The sequence below is a fragment of the Ovis canadensis genome, chromosome 13 (genome assembly GCF_042477335.2).
Source record: "Ovis canadensis isolate MfBH-ARS-UI-01 breed Bighorn chromosome 13, ARS-UI_OviCan_v2, whole genome shotgun sequence".
NCBI classification, from domain to species: Eukaryota; Metazoa; Chordata; class Mammalia; order Artiodactyla; family Bovidae; genus Ovis; species Ovis canadensis.
In genome coordinates, this window is record NC_091257.1 from 78,971,007 (window position 1) to 78,984,862 (window position 13,856).

General features: G+C 40.0%; 1 protein-coding gene across 1 annotated transcript in view; it reads left to right on the forward strand.

The window, feature by feature from the left end:
* Positions 1–617: 617 nt before the first annotated feature.
* ASIP (agouti signaling protein) overlaps positions 618–13,856 on the forward strand; it is a 77,261-nt gene continuing 64,022 nt past the window's right edge. Inside the window, exon 1 of the mRNA XM_069548367.1 lies at positions 618–691. The gene's annotated coding sequence lies outside the window, so the exon portion shown is untranslated. The remainder of the gene's footprint in view (positions 692–13,856) is intronic.

Sequence of the window (13,856 nt, forward strand, 5' to 3'; positions counted from 1 at the left end):
GGTAGTTCCATAAGCATTAAAAAGAAATTCATACTCAATGACTCCTTTTAAAAGGATAAGTATATGGTCATAATGTGGGAGCCTGGATTTAGATCTGCTTTGGGGCTTGAAATGTCAGAGCTTTGATAGTTCCAACAGGTTCCTGTCCTTCCTGCTACGTGAGCCAGGAATGTTTAAGGACAAGTTGGGGAGGAGGTGCTGTATGCCTGAAACTGGGATGGCCTGCAGTGTCCCAGGAAAGAATGAATCCTAATTCTCACTGTCCATCTGCTGCCTCCCTGCTCCCCCAGCCCACCACTTCAGTGGCTCCCTGTAAACGGCAGCATTTGTGGGGAGAGGTCTCTGTCCATAAGTCTCTATGTCCATGCAGAAGAGTCTGGGGCAGCTGCCTTTGCTTTAGGGCCCAAGCTGATCCATAAATGGGAGGAACATTCCAGGCAGCCCTTTACTATAAGAAAGAGGTAGAGCCTCAGTGTTTCAGAGTTGAGTGCCTGTGCCACAAGCCTGTCCCATAATCTGTTCACCCAGGGCGGGTCTGCAGTATGCTGGGTCATGGAAGAAAAAGCAAACAGGAAGACAGAACAAGTAAACTGAGTTTTCCTAACTTTTTTCTGCAGGTATTTTCTTGGAGAGAAAGGGAAATGAAAAGTTTGATAGAGAGGATGGTTCTCCTTCTTGACCACTGTTGAAGGTAAGTGTTGATAAGGTTGTATGATCAGGGATTTGAGGGTAGGATTTTTGTCTTAAGCTTCCCAAAGCTGCAAGGATGATCCTATTCCTGCCTCCCAGACTCATTCCACTATATGCTTAAGTCATTGGAAAAGACCCTGATGTTGGGAAAGATTGAAGGCAGGAAGTTTTTGACCAAAATAAATTATATTTTAATGTTGTCATTGTTTAGTCACTAAGTCACGTCTGACTCTCTTGCAACCCCCCGGACCGTAGCCTACCAGGTTTCTCCGTCCATGGGATTTTCCAGGCAAGAATACTGGAGGGGGTTGCTATTTCCTTCTCCAGGAGATCTTCCCGACCCAGGGACTGAACCTGGGTCTCCCGTATTGTAGGCAGACATACATATATATATATGTTTATATAGACCCTCTCTTATTCAAGCATCACAATAATACTACACTTAGGAAAGAGAGAGTATGAATATCACTATTATGTAGGAAACAAACATGAAGAGATTAATTGACCTGCCCACACTAGCTCTCTTGTCACCAGAGTCAAGACTAGAACACGAATTTCCTAACTAGCAGTTCAGTGCCTTTTTCATCATTTCACCTTAAGAACAAACACCTTCTAAAAGTTATAGTAAGACAGGGTATTCACAATCATTGAACCCCTTCCCTGGGCCCCTCTTATAATTATGGGGTCTTCCTCTTTCAAGGCTGAATTATCCTTTGCCACCATATGCTCCCCCAGATTCATGCACAGTTCATATGCATGCAACACTACCAGGCACTTTGCGTACCATTGTCTCAGCTCATGCCCCAGTATCCCCATTGAGGATATGATTTACCCACGGGACCGATACACTGAAGCTCAGAAAAGGCAGATACATTAGTTTAAAATTGTAAAGCTTGCTGCGGTTCATGGGGTCGCAGAGTCGGACACAAGTGAGCGACTGAACTGAACTGAACCCAGTACATGCTGAAGTTGCTGTTGTTGTTGTTGCTATTCAGCTGCTCGGTTGTGTCTAGCTCTTTTCAACCCCATGGACTGCAGCACACCGGGCTTCCCTGTCCTTCGCTATCTCCCGGAGTTTGTTCAAGCTCATGTCCATTGGATCGGTGATGCCATCCAACCACCTCATCCACTGTCTAGGTTTGTCATAGCTTTTCTTCCAAGTCTATTCTTTATCACCAAGCAGAAATGTGCAAAGCCAGATGGTGAAATTCCAAGTGATACAATTTGCCCACGTTAATGGTTCTGATTAAAGATTTTCCAGGCTAGATGTTAAAATTTCTAGGTAAAATGAAATTTGTGAAATCAACCAGCCATTTTTTTTTTACTAAAACATAACATGAAAAACTCAAAATGTATTAATAAAAGTTGGTATCTATTTTTAATACTGACCAGTCCCTTAAAAAAATAAATAAAATAAAATTGTAAAGCTTATAAGTGTTAGTCAGAGCAGAAACCAAGTCTTCTGATACCCTGATCCCTTTCTGGATACCCAAGGAATCCAGAGACATGAGCCATGTAGGAATCAAATGTAGATCTCAAGACATGAGCAAATTTGTGGACTATTCCTGCAGGAGGCAGATTCTAAGTCTGGGATACCATGTAACACAACAGACAACCTCCAGTTTCTCCTATGTGGCAAATACCCTTCCCACTGGGTATACTCACAGAAACACGTGATACATGCAAGTGTGCTTACGTGGCATGTGCTGCCCCGCCTCCCCCTGCCAGAGGTTTGGTCACAGCTACAGCATCTTGACAACCTATTTAAGCCAACTTGCATGAACTGGCAACAAAGTATCCATGCTCTGACAGGCTGAGTCATTGAGCTTCTGCAGAAGTTGGAAGAGGGAATCTTTAGCTGAAACATTTAAGAACCAGGGGGTCCCTGAGAGGTATGTGATAAATTCCATTCAGATATTGAGATTGATTTCTTTCCTCTTTCTTTCTTTTTTTTTCAATCATATTCAAAGAGCTAACAAGTTGTTTTCCCCTTATCAAGCAAGATGAGAAGAACATTGCTTCCTTTATTCTTGAGTGGGTCTGTGCCAAAAGAGTGCTAACAGCAGCTAAGTAATTAAGGGTAGCATCTGAGTTATCTGAGAGCACTTTGTACATGTGACATTTACTGAAAGGTAAATGGTGCTGCAAATACTTCAGCAAAATCCAATTACAGGCCTCCAAGTCCATTATAATTTACTGCTTCCACAGTTCACTCTGTAAACTCCCGCACTGTTTACACTGTTTACTGTATAGGCAGCCCCTCTGCTTTGAAACTATGATGTTGCAAATTTGTTCAGCTGACAGCTGAATGGACACATAACTCCATCAGAGAGGGAAAGGCAGATGTAGGTGTAAGGACTGAATTTTATCTCATGGCATCTGAGCAGCCTCCATGGCCTGACAGCTTTGTTGTGCTATATGGGTTAACAATTGGGTCATGAGATAACTCACAAAACTCTCCAGCAGTCCAGGCTTTGCTGGGGTTAACTCTTGCTGTGGGGCTGGGATGAGGAAAAGCAGATCTTCTCAAGCTGCAGCTGCAGTTGACATCTCCTTCACCCCATACCTGAGCTCCTGCTCCCTGGAAGAGAAACCCGAGTAACGACAGCCATAGCTGCAGAGAAGGGTTCTTCTTGGCAGTGGCTGATTCCAGCTTCAAAGCTGTGGGCATTGAGCTAGAAAGCAGTACAGAGAGAGGGCCAGGAAGTAAGTGACGCCGGGAAATGGGAAACTCAGGGGAGAAAGGACTTGACTTTCTTCCCCTCACAGAGATGTGCGTTGCAATTTTCGTCTTTTCATCTGGACTGGTGAGTTTCAAAATTTTTAGTCTTTAGACGACTTGAGCTAGACAAAAGTCTCACCCATTTACTAGATTGAACAAGCCAGCAAACAAACAAACAAAAAACCACTTCGCAGGTGTGTTTGCTGAATCCCTGTGATTATTTGTAGATCCCTTTAAACATATTTGTTTTGATGCTTTTAAGTTTTGATTGAAATCCACAGCAGAAAATATGTTTTAAAAGGGGGAAAAAAATCAACACGCTTCTGTGCCTTGCATTTTGACCCAGCCCACAGAACGGTTGGAAGACTCTCTGCAGACCCACTATAGATCCCCGGATTCCACTTGGAGAACCATTCATCTAAAAAAAGAAATCTTGATTTCAGAACCCTTCTTTTGATCTGGAATTATCTGTTACTGACCACAGACAGCTGCTACTGACAATCCCCGGGACAGGGCCCTGTAGAGTGAGTGGTGAGCCCAGTGTGGGAAGAAGAAATTTCTTTTTCTTTGTCAACGAGTGTTTCGGTACAGAGCCATAACTGTGCTTAATAGGATATCTATGCGCTCAATTTCTTCTCCTTTCCTTCCTCTTCTTTTTCTTTCCTTTCCCTTTCTTCCTCCTCATTTCCTTCTACTTTTTTGTTTCTTCTGTAGTAAAAAAATATACCAAGCCCTTGGCGCCTAGATGATTTTTTTTTTCCTGGTACATTCCACTGATTGGAGTTTCCTAATTACAGTTTCTTACTTGGGTGCAGAATCTTCCTATATTTGAGCACCTAAATTTTTGTAAAAGCAGTTGGCCACTGCCCATGCTTTGTGTACAGGTAGCTGAGATAGTACCAGAGAAGAGAAGGCTACAGGTTTGTGCCCTTCCCTGTATCAAAGTGTGGCGCTCTATTGAGATACGTGTAGGAGAAGAACATTCCGGGAGGGAGCAGCCATGTTGCAGTGAACCGACAACACGGATAATATAAAGAACAAATCCAGGAAGAAATGGAACCATACCCTGAAAGCTTGAAGTTACAGTGGTTCATTTGGTCAACCTCCTCTGAAAATAAAGGAAAAGATTCTCATGTTGAAGGTAGGGCATGTGCATGCATTTTCTCTGCTTAAGCCACAGGGATCTCATTAAGGATCAGGACACTAACACTGATGGCTTCATTTTGGGCACAACTCTCAGCAGGAAAGCCCCACTCAAAGGCAATTACAAGGAATTGCGGGGGGCCCATTATAGCCTTTTGATTTGGTCTCTCAAATATCCTGTTAGACAGATGTAGAAAGGAGACCAATCTTTACCTCAAAAGAAGTAAATTGTAGGTTGAAGTGTTTGGTTTCAGTCTCTGTCAGGTTGAGGCTTTGAAAAACAGATCTGTGGGTCTAGGAAACCACATACAGGATTCAATTGCTTTGGAGTCCTGTGCGTATTCAAGGATATAAGGAAGTGTATAACTCAATTTGAGACAATTGTTTTTAATTGGCAGTTTTACTGTCGAGTACGGTAAACCCGTTTTGTGTAAGTGGCTCGGGGTTGAAATACAGTCTGGGAAAAGGGCTGTTTCTGGTTCTTCAGGACAGTCTGAAGGCATCTCAAAAGTTAAAATAACATGAAACTTGCCATCTTTCTGTTACACCGCAAATGCTTTTCTCTTCCAAGCGCTTCTGCATATGGGTAAGCATTCCAGCAAAGATGCAGTTACAGTCCAGCATGGGAAAGCAAAGGAGCCTAGTGTTCAGAGTTCGATGAAAGAGCCAGGATGCTAGTCAAAAAGAGAGAAGAGTTCTTACAGAAGCAAAACAGAAAATAGAAATCAAAATGATCGCATGTCAATGTGTGTGTTGGGGTTGGGAGGAAGGTGGATGGTAGCAGAGTGCCATATCTTTTATTGAGATAAGAAAGAATATGGCTCAGGGAAAATGTACACAAAGAGATAGACTGTGGCTTGAGAGAAAACTGACTTTAGTTGGGTAGGGAAGATTTAGTCACGTTTTGGTGAGGAAATTGGAAAGAACTGTAAAGCTAAAGTCTGTATCCAATTTAAATACCTGTGCAGCTGGGTCTGGGGGCCAAAGTAGTCCCTAGAGCCCCAAGAGGTCTGCATTTTGCCGACAGGGCAGCTCTCTTGAGGAAAAAGAAGAAGAATGGGGGGTGTTGCAGTGGGGGAGAGTTCTATAAGTCCTTCTAATAGCCCCCACCAAATTAGGACACAGCCATAAATTGCCTGCTAGACAACCACCAGTTCTGTCTCCATCTGTTCCCCAAACCTGTGCTTACAGATTCTTTATATTCAGGTGTTTTTAAGAAGAATCAGCTTGGAACAAAAGTACTAAATTAAAAACATTCTAAACCACAATTTAAATCTTATTGAAAAGATTAAAGGCTGAAAAGTGTGACTCTTTTCATTTGTTTAGAAATAGTCCTTTCTGACTGGATCCCATCAAGTATATGTTTTACTCTTTCCTTGGTTTGGTCCTCTCTCAAGTGTCATCAGCCCTCATTCAATACAGTCAGTGATTGGACTTTCAGAAGGGATAAAAGTAGTTCTTTAAAATTGCCTCCTTATGTCCTATAGTTGCACCCTTTGACATTCCCTTCCAGAGAAGTGATGTCATCCCCATCCATAGCACCACTCTAAGTTAGGGACACAGAGAAAAAAATCACTAGACCCTAGTGAAGTTACACTGATTGGAGCTTCAGGGTGGTCAAGTGGCCTGATTCTCAGGAGCAACAGGCCCTGGTGCACAAAGATCAGGAGCAGGAATTAGGAGATCAGTTTCTAATCCTGCATCTACTTTTAATAATCTGTGGGGCTTTAATCTCTTTGACTTGCTCAGGGCTGCCATCTTCCTGTGCATCAAAGGAGAAGACAAAGCCTAGCCTCTCCTACTTGTGAATAAGACGACAGCTCAAAGTACCAGCCTTTGCTGGGTGACAGAGAGCCAGGTCAAAGAGAGAAAGTTGTGACAGCTACCTTTTTCACTTGATTGTTTAATTTTTAAAATCTTGATCTCTTTCTTCCCTGGGATGCTGAATGATCTGGACACAGACCACAATACTTTATTTTTTTTGTTTTAAATTATTTTTTAATTTATTAATTTTTTGTATTATTGTAAAGGTTAATTACTTTACAATATTGTATTGGTTTTGCCATATAATACTTAAAATTTTTATTTGATGTTTGTCTGTTTCTATTAAACAAAAATGTCTACAGCTTGATGAATTTTCACTACATGAACATACCCAGGAAAACTGAACCTAGATCTAGAAACAGAACATTACCAGTACCCAGAACCCCCTCATTCCCTCTTTAAGTTTCTTTATTCCCAAGGGTAACCACTAACCTGACTTCTAACACCATATTTAAGTTTTGCCTGTTGGTGGTGGTGGGCAGGGGTGGTGGTGGTAATGGGGGTGAGGGGGGCGGTATGTACTTTGATGCATGACTTCTTTTGCTTTGTATGATTTAGTTATGTTATTGCATATAGTAATATTTGGGATTTTGTTTTTTGACTGCACCACTCAGCTTGTGGGATCTTAGTTCCCCAATCAGGGATCCAACCCTATGGCTCCTGCATTGGAAGGATAGAGTCCTAACCACTGCACCTCCAGGGAATTTCTGCATGTAGTAATATTTTATTTGCATTGCTGTATGGTATTTTATGAGTTAACATACCACAATTTATTTATTAATTGCCTTATTGATGGGCATTTGGATTGTTTCTAGTTGGGGCCTATTATGAACAGTTCTATTAGGAACATTTGTGAACAGTTTTTTGCTGAACATATGAATGCAATTCTATTGGGTATATCTAGAAATGGAAGTGCTGAATTGTAAGACATGTGAGTTCTGCTTTAACAGATACTGCCAGTTTTCCAGATTAGTTGTATTATTTTACACTTCTACCAGCCATGTCTGAGGTTTCTGGGGTTTTTTTACATCCTCATGGCTCAGACGGTAAAAATGTGCCTGCTAATGCGGGAGACCCAGGTTTGATCCTTGGGTCAGGAAGATTACCTGGAGTAAGAAATGACAACCCACTCCATTATTCTTGCCTGGAGAATCACATGGACAGAGGAGCCTGGCAGGCTACAGTCCACGGTGTCCCAGATTCAGACACTACTGAATGACTAGCACTTTTACTTTCAGTATTCATCAATACTTGGTATTGTCTGTCTTTTGTATTTAACTGTTTTGGTGAGAGAATAGTGGAATGCCTTTCTATTTTAATTTATATTTCCTTGATACTAATGAAGTTGAGCACCTTTAATCATTCACTGGCCATTTGGATATCCTGTTTTGTGAAATAGCTTTCATATCTTGAACCTATTCTGTTGGGTTGTCTGACATTTTTATTGGTCTATGTTCTTTAACTGTAGACATTGGTTGTGTACAAGTTACAAATATCATTTCCCAAATGTTGTCTAAGACCCTGAGACAAAGGGAAAATCAGTAGATACCTATCTTGATTTTAAATTATAACATTTTATTCATCATGGATTTTAAAAAACTAATTTTGATTTTTTAAAATACTGCAAATATCTTGTTTTGATTACTGAGGGTTTTCTGTTTTGTTTTGTCTTTTTTTTTGATGCCCCCTTAAAAATTTGTGTCCAAGCTTAACGCTTTACTAGACCTTCACCTGATGCTTCAACTTGCCTCAACCTAGGCCTGGCTCTTATTCCATCCTGTGGCTTGGACTATCACTGTCTTTATAGTGTTATTTGTTGAAAAGGAGTTCCTAATTTAATCTTAAGTTGATTAAATTATTCAAGATTTTGTTTCATGGTTAGCATCTTTTTAAAAAATTCTGTTAAAAAGTTTTTTTCCTGCCTAAAATCATGAAAATATTCTCCTATAATATTTTTTTGAATAGTGCTGTTCAATAGAACTTTCTGCAATGATAGAACTATTCTCCAGCTATGCTGTACAATATGACAGCCCATATGATGCAGGTATTGAGCACTTGAAATGTGGCCAGTATTTCTGATGTATTGAATTTTAAATTTTATTTACTTTTAATTATTTTATTAAATATAGATAGTTGTAATGTAATCTGAAAACATCATCCACCTGATTTTAGGGTATGCTGTAAGGTCATATTTTAGGGTATGCTGTAAGGTCATATTTCCTGTTTCTCTTCATATGGATAGCCAGTTGACCCAGTATTGTGTACTGAAAAGACTATTAATTCCTTTTATAGTTAGACAATTTTCTATATGAGTCTGGTTAATCTGGTCCTGGAATGTCCATTTTTAAAATTTATCTATTAAAATTTGTCTTTGTGCCAGTTCCATGCTGTTTCAAATACTGTAGCTACTATAATGAACTTAATACATAATAGAATAAGTTTTTCATATTTCTGGTCTTCCACAAGATTATCTTGACTATTCTTGAACTTCTGCTCTGCATTTCCACATAGATTTTATTTATTGAAGTATAGCTGACATAATGATTTGACAGCACAGTGATCTGACATATAAATACATTACAAAATGATCACTGTGATAGGTCTAATAACCATCTGTCACCATACAAAGTTATTATAGTATTATTGATTATATTTCTTATGTTGTATATTACATCTTTCATGCATGCATGCTAAGTTGCTTCAGCTGTGTCCAAATCTTTGCAACCCTGTGGACTGTAGCCTGCCAGGCTCCTCTGTCCATGGGATTCTCAAGGCAAGAATACTGGAGTGGGTTGCCATGCCCTCCTCCAGGGAATCTGCCTGACCCAGGGATTGAACCCAAGTCTCTTATGTCTCCTGCACTGGCAGGCAGCTTCCTTACCACTAGTGTCATATTACTGGGAAGCCCATATTATTTATATATTAGGGTTTATTTATTTTATAACTGGAAGTTAGTGCCTCTTAATCTCTTTCATCTATTTCACCAACCCCCCTAACATTCTCCCCATGGTAATAACCAGTTTGTTCTCTGTATCCATGTCTGTTTCTGTTTTCTTATTTTTTATATAATTTTATTTATTTTTGGCTGTGCTGGGTCTTTGTTGCTGCATGGGCTTGCCTCTAGTTGCAGCAAGGGAAGCTACTCTCTAGTTTTGGTGCACAGGCTTCTCACTGGAGTGTATTCTCTTTTGTTGGTGTTGTTTTGGTTTTTAAAATTCATTTATTTTTAATTAGAGGATAATTGCTTTGCAATGTTGTTTTGCTTTCTGCCGTACATTAGCCTTAATCAGCCATATGTATATATTTGTTCCCTGCCTCTTAAACCTCCCTCCCACGGTGGCTCCTCTCATTGTAGAGGCCAAACTCTAGAGCACAGGCTCAATGGTTGTGGCACACAGGCTGAGTTGCTCCATGGCATGTGGGATCTTCCTAGACCAGGAATTGAACCCTTGTCTCCTGCATTAGCAGGCAGATTCTTTACCACTAAGTCACCAGGGAAGCCCTTGTTTTGTTCTTTTTATTTCACGTGTAAGTGAAAATATATGGTGTTTGTCTTTTTTTGTCTGACTTATTTTACTTAGCATAATACCCTCCCTGTTGTGGCAGATGGCAAGATTTCATTCTTGTTTATAGCTGAGTGATATTCCATTGTGTACATATACGATATGGTCTTTATCCATTCATAAATCAATGAATATTTAGATTGCTTCTATATCTTGGCTGTTGTAAATAATGCTACAGTGAATATTATTGTTCAATAAATATGCATTGTTCATATACATTTTGAATTAGTGGGTTTTTTTTTTTTAGTGGTTTTGTTTTCTTTTGTTTTTCACCCAGAAGTGGAATTGCTAGATCATATGGTAGTTCTATTTTTAATTTTTTGAAGGACCTTGATACTGTTTTCCATAGTGACTGTACCAATTTATATTCCCACTTAGCAGTGCACTAAGGTTCTCTTTTCTCATATCCTTACCAATCATTATTTGCTGTCTTTTGGATGGCAGTGATTCTGACAGGCGTGAGGTATATCTCATTATGGTTTTGATTTCCATTTCCTTGATGATTAGTGATTTTGAGCATCTTTTCCTGTATCTGTTGGCCATCTGTATATCTTTCTTGGAAAAGTGTCTACTCAGGTCCTCTAACCATTTTTTATTTTATTTTACTTGTGTATATTTTTATTTTGGCTGAGCTGAGTCTTTGTTTTGGTGCATGAACTTTCTCCAGTTGCACCTCACAGGGACTTCTCTGGATGCAGTGTGCAGCCTTCTCTTGTTACAGAGCATGGGCCCTAGAGTGCACAGGTTCAGCAGTTGCAATGCATGGGCTTAGTTGCCCAGTGGCATGTGGGATCTTAGTTCCTCAACCAGGGATTGAACCCATATCCCCCATTGGAAGTTGAATTCTTAACCACTGGACCATTAGGGTCCTCTGAGGACCCAGGTCTTCTGATTTTTTTTTTTTAATAATTGGGTTGTTTGGATTTTTTGATATTGTGTGGTTTGAGTTCTTTGTATACTTTGAATATTAACCCCTTATCAGATATACTGTTTGCTAATATCTTATCCCATTTACTAGGCTGCCTTTTTTGCTTTGTTGATAGTTTCCTTTGCTGTACAAAGGAGAAGTCTTTTCAGTTTGATGTAGTCCGATTTGTTTATTTTTGCTTTTGTTTTCCTTGCCTGAGGAAAGTGAAAGTGTTAGTCATTCAGTCCTGTCCAACTCTTCTTCAACCTCATGGACTGTAGCCCACCAGGCTCCCCTGTCCATGGAATTCTCCAGGCAAGAATACTGGACTGAGTAGCCATTCCCTTCTCTAGGGGAATCTTCCCGACCCAGAGAACAAACCTGGGTTTCCCACATTAGCAGGCAGATTTTTTTACCATCTGAGCCACCAGGGAATCCCCCTTGCCTGAGGAGGCAGATCCAAAAAAAAATCTTACTAAGTTCAGTGTCAAAGAGTTCATCATCTCTGTTTTCTTTTAGGAATTTTGTGGTTTCAGATAAGTCTTTAATCCATTTTGAGTTTATTTTTGTATATGGTATAAGAAAATGATCCAGTTTGATTTATTTGCATACAACTGTCTTGTTTTCCAATATCATTTATTGTAGAAGCTCTCTTTCCCCCCATTGTATATCCTTGCTTCCTTTCAGTTCAGTTCAGTTCACTTCGGTCACTCAGTCACGTCCGACTCTTTGCTGCCCCATGGACTACAGCACGCCAGGCCTGCCTGTCCATCACCAACTCCTGGAGTTTACCCAAACTCATGTCCATTGAGTCACTGATGCTATCCAACCATCTCATCCTCTGTCGTCCCCTTCTCCTCCCACCTTCAATCTTTCCCAGCATCAGGGTCTTTTCCAATGAGTCAGTTTTTTTCGCATCAGGTGGCCAAAGTATTGGAGTTTCAGCTTCAACATCAGTCCTTCCAATGAACACTCAGGACTGATCTCCTTTAAGATTGACTGGTTTGATCTCCTTGCAGTCCAAGGGACTCTCAAGAATCTTCTCCAACACTGCAGTTCAAAAACATCTATTCTTCAGCGCTCAGCCTTCTTCACAGTCCAACTCTCACATCCATACATGACCACTGGAAAAATCATAGCCTTGACTAGACAGACCTTTGTTAGCAAAGTAATGTCTCAGCTTTTTAATATGCTGTCTAGGTTGGTCATAACTTTCCTTCCAAGAGTAAGGAGTACGGAGTAAGCGTCTTCTAATTTCATGGCTGCAGTCACCATCTGCAGTGATTTTGGAGCTGCCCAAAATAAAGTCAGCATTGTTTCCACTGTTTCCCCATCTATTTGCCATGAAGTGATGGGACCAGATGCCATGATCTTGGTTTTCTGAATATTTCCAGCCCAGCGTTTCTCGTGATGTGCTCTGCATATAAGGTAAATAAGCAGGGTGACAATATACAGCCTTGACGTACTCCTTTTCCTATTTGGAACCAGTCTGTTGGTCCATGTCCAGTTCTAACTGTTGCTTCCTGACCTGCATACAGATTTCTCAAGAGGCAGGTCAGGTGGTCTAGTATTCCCATCTCTTTCAGAATTTTTCACAGTTTATTGTGATCCATGCAGTCAAAGGCTTTGACATAGTCAATAAAGCAGAAATAGATGTTTTTCTGGAACTCTCTTGTTTTTTCCATGATCCAGCGGATGTTGGCAATTTGATCCCTGGTTCCTCTGCCTTTTCTAAAACCAGCTTGAACATCTGGAAGTTCACAGCTCACATATTGTTGAAGCCTGGCTTGGAGAACTTTGAGCATTACTTTACTAGCGTGTGAGATGAGTGCAACTGTGTGGTAGTTTGAGCATTCTTTGGCATTGTCTTTCTTTGAGATTGGAATGAAAACTGACCTTTTCCAGTCCTGTGGCCACTGCTGAGTTTTCCAAATTTGCTGGCATATTGAGTGTAGCACTTTCACAGCATCATCTTCAAATTTTCAAAATGCTTCCTTTTGATGGGAAAATATTTTAATTTTCTTGAAGTCCAATATTTCACTTTTTACTTTAATGGTTAGTATATTTTATGTTATGCCTAAAAAAGCTTTGCCTATTCCATGGTTGCAAAGATTTTCTTCTAGAAGCTTTATGGTTCTAGCTTTTACATTTAAGTTTGTGATCCATCTTTAATTTTTGTGTATGGAGTGCAGTAGGGATTAGAATTATTCCACAGATCTGTCCAGTTTCAGCATAATTTGATTTTCCTTTCCTCAGTGATCTTACTTGGTTAATAATCCATTGACTGTATAAGTCTGGGTCTGTTTGTGGACTCAATTCTGGTTATTAATCAATCTAGAATACAATAAAAGTAAGTCTGATGTAACTTTATGGTAAATCTAGAACTCAGGAATTTACATAAATACTCTAACTTTGTTATTCTCTTTCAAATTGTCTTGGTTGTTCTAGGTCCTAGATCCTTTGAATTTCCATATGAATCTTAGACCCACTTTGTTACTTTCTTCAAAAGTCTGCTGAAGTCTAGAGATAACTTGAGGTTCCATCTATTTTCTACCTCCAGAGAAGACTTCCTTTTTTTGTCAAGCAGATGGCCTAAGGGATGAATACCTTTATCTAATAAATGCCTAAGAAATTCAAAGCTGGGTTTCAGTCCTTCTGAGGACTGGTCTATTTCCAGTTCATCCTATTCCAAGTGTGAAGTGCTTCTTGGTCCCAGTTAGAACCCTTGGTGTTTTCAGGGCCCTTCCTCCTTTTCCGGTTCTATACTATAATTTTTTTCTTGCCATTCATGACTGGGAAATTGCTGAAAGCTCTTTTCAGCTTCTCAGTGCTGCTTTTGTTTTCAGAGAGTAATTATCTGCAGGGTAAAGTTTCCCCAAACACCAGGCTCACTTTTTTGGGCTTTTCTTTTCTTTCAGATCTTGGATCAGCAAATTCTCATTGCTTTGGTAGCTTTTCAATGCCTTCAAATTGGTGTTTTAAAAGTAATGATTTGTCCAGATTTTCT